This window comes from Triticum dicoccoides, chromosome 7B (genome assembly GCF_002162155.2).
Source record: "Triticum dicoccoides isolate Atlit2015 ecotype Zavitan chromosome 7B, WEW_v2.0, whole genome shotgun sequence".
NCBI lineage: Eukaryota > Viridiplantae > Streptophyta > Magnoliopsida > Poales > Poaceae > Triticum > Triticum dicoccoides.
Window position 1 is genome coordinate 36,402,682 of NC_041393.1, and position 3,796 is coordinate 36,406,477.

Genomic DNA, 3,796 nt, shown 5'->3' on the forward strand with positions numbered 1-3,796 from the left:
GTGGATGAATCAGAGGTGCAGAGTCGTGCGACACAACAACTGATCAATGTTTTCAGAGATAGTGTAGCAAAGCAGCGAGAACTTACCCACATGCTTATGGGTGTGATCTGTGCTTTGGTTGCATATTATGACGTTGTAGATGGTTAGGTTCTGCTCATTTATTTGCACTGGCATCAATCTTTGATTACCCACTGGATGTAATTTCCTGTAATATATGCTGGATGTGCAACATTATTCCCTGTATGCCGTACCTTTGCTTGATCGGTTTGGGTACTGTGCATAATTGCTCGTTGTAATGGGCTCAAATTACCTAATTTGGCCTAAAGACATGTACGAACTTTAGTGGTCCCATTAAGTTAATGGGCCATTACTAGGCCGGAAGTTAATGGTCGGACCTCTTACCTCCCGGGTCGTTAACAGGCCGACATCGAAGCGGGCAACAGGTGGGCCCAATTTATTTCACGGGCCGTTAACAGGCAGTTACTAAGTTTGGGCTACATATGGCCCAACTATACTGTAGGCCTTTAGTAGGCCGAAAGAGACAGCGGGCTTGTACTGGACCATGAAGAGCATGGGCCGCTAAGAGGCCGAAAGTCAGGTCGTATTGTAAATGGCCCAACTGTGTTGTGGGCCTTTAACAGGCCGAAAGAGAAACCGTGCTGGTATTGGACCATGAAGGGCATGGGCCGTTAAAAGGCCAAAACTAAGGTCCGACTACAAATGGCCCAACTCATTTATGGTCCGTTAACAGGCCGATAGGCACACAGGGCCGGGAATTGGCCGAACACTTAAATGGGTCGCTAAAAGGCCAAAACTCAGGTCCGACTACAAATGGCCCAACTGATTTATGGGCCGTCAACAGGCTGAAAGTGACACCGGGCTGGAAATTTGCCCAACACTTAAATGGGCCGCTAAAAGGCCGAAACTTAGGTTCGACTACAAATGGCCCATCAGATTTATTGGTCGTTAACAGGCTGAAAGACACACGGGGCCAGAAATTAGCCCAACATTTAAATGGGTCGCTAAAAGGCCGAAAGATGTACAACCTAAAAATTGGCTCATCCATTGAATGGGTCGTTAACAGTCCGAAATCTCATCGGGCTGATATTGAGCCCAAATATATAGCGGGCTGTTAACGGGCTCAAACTGACGATGGGCTGCAATGGTGTCAAATCTTTAACGGGCCATTGACGGGCCGAATTGGCACATCGAGTATGGGCCGTGGGCTTAAATGCACCTGACACAAGTAGGCCTTATATAGGCCGGCCTGCTAAGTTTTACTGGGCCGGCCTTTTTCACTAGAATGGGCCACTGTTGTGCCGTGCCACGTGTCGACCTATCATAGATGTCTCATGTCCAATGAGTGGATGACATCTGTCCCAACGGTGAGGCAACACGTGTTTCCTTCGGCCATTGATGATTTTACACGTGGAAAATCCCCATTGGTCCGGGCTGTTAACGAGTTATCGGATCCAAAACCGGACCCGATAGCTTAACGGCATTCCGTTACGGTGGGTGCCACGTGTCGGTCACCCTTGACGAAAGCACTTCTGTGACGCGCGATTTATCGTCTGATGATAATTTTGGTAATGTCATGGAACACTTCTACAATAGCACAGGTATGACTATCTTGATTCTGTCATAAAATCGTCATGGATGTACATGCATGACAAAAAACGCGACCTACTGTGACAAACACGTATCGTCACGGAAGTGTATTTTTTTTGTAGTGTATGACACTAGTAGAAAAACACCTAATAGTCCCGGTTCGTAAGGGCCTTTAGTCCCGGTTCATGAACCGGGACTAATGGGTCGTTACTAATACCTCCACCCATTAGTCCCGGTTCAAACACGAACCGGGACCAATGTGCCTCCACGTGGCCCTGTGCGCCGAGCCCAGTCAGGGGGCCTTTGATCCCGGTTGGTGGCACCAACCGGGACCAAAAGGCGTCCACGCGTCAGCATTCCAGTGGCTGGGGTTTTTGTTTTTTTAAAGGAGGGGGGGTTGGGGGTTTTGGGGGGTTAATTTAGGTGTTTCATATATTGTGTTAGCTAGCTAATTAATAGAGAGAAGTGTCCTCTCTTATGTCCGTGCTTGGTCGATGCTACGTACTATACACATAAGTGATCGAGAGAACCATTGAGTACAGAAGTTCGTCATGCATACCGAGAGAAGTGATCGATCAACCTCTCCTTCTCCGAGAGATTGGTCGAACAACAAGTTTTCGTATCATGTATCCGACGCTACTGGCTACATACATGTACAATATGTATAAGATCTCTTAATTACAATCCCCTAGCAATTGAAATCAATTTCCACATGGTATTCTCCGGCTTTATTGATGACGTGGTCAAGAAAGAATCCCGCCAATTCCTCTTGAATTGCTTTCATGCGATCTGGTTTTAGGAGTTCATTCCGCATCTGCCACGTCTAATTTGAAGAAGGGGGTTAATTAATACATATATATGAATGAAAATCAACAGAAATGATGGTGTAATAAAATGAAATTGTGAATATTATTGCTTACGCACTTCATATTGTCTTTTAGAGTAGCCCCGCTTGTTTTTCAAAGTCGCGTTGTGGATGAACTCGCACACGTAGTATCCACAGAAATCATTCCCTTGTTCCTGCCACAAGCACTTTACAAGAAATAGAGGTCAATCAAACTGATAATGAAGCATTATAAATGGCATTGATGAAAGTATAGCTATAGAATCAACGGGAGATGCGCGCAACTAACTAGCCAGTAGTACTTACTTTCGGGTATGTATATCGTAGCTCCTTCGGCAGTCCCGGAGCTTCTGCGGTGAACTGTTTCCAAACCCCGCAAGACAAAGAAAATAATTATTATTACTTGAGATATCAGGAAATGAACAAAAAGTTGCCGATATGGTGCGATAATGATCGATTGAACTTACTTGTTGAGCAATTTAGTCATGTCCGCATAGGTTTCGGGATCTTTCCGTCTCGAGTCTAAGACGGTTACTAGTCCCCGCTCAAGCTTAATCTCCAGAATAACATAGTGGTACCTGCGCACGCATGCATAACTCATCAATTACATTACTATAACCTCGCTCGAGTAATAAGGGAAACCGAATATGCACACGACAGTAACACTCACTTGCCGTTGTAAGGAAAGAGTATGGTATCTTTGTTTTGATTTTTCATCAACGATCGTAGCAAGTTGTCCTCGGCCTCTTTGACGTCCTTTTTAACCAGAAATTCATCTATGATATTTGTGTTAATGAACCCAATATCATAAATTTCTTGTTTTTTGCACTCGACGATCTTCAATCTGCATAATATATTGAGGATAATTAATTATAAATACATGAAATGAAAGAGCCGAGCTATATATAGAGACTTAATGACAGAAATAGTACTTACAGATAGTAGCAAAAGACCATTAGTTTATCGAGGGCCTTTTGATTGAAGAACGCGAAGAACTCATCAAATGGAACAGTCAACAGATCAGTTGCAACGAGGTCGTGACTCGGTTCGGTCACCGGAGCAGTCAGCACGGTCTCCTTCTTGTACATCCATTGTGTCACTGGAGCCATCATGAACATAGCCCTCTTCTTGTACCGCATTAATGGGCCGAAGCCATCATGAACATAGCCCTCTTCTTCACCCAGTCCTTCCAGCTGACCATCGGTGTCGTTGAGATATGACGCAACTTCATCACTTCCTTGTGCGATTATGTGCCCCAACATCGCTTCTGTTGCTTCGTCTCGGGAGTGCTCCATAGTTTCTGCAAATATTTACAACATGTCAATTATTATTCAAACATGGTAC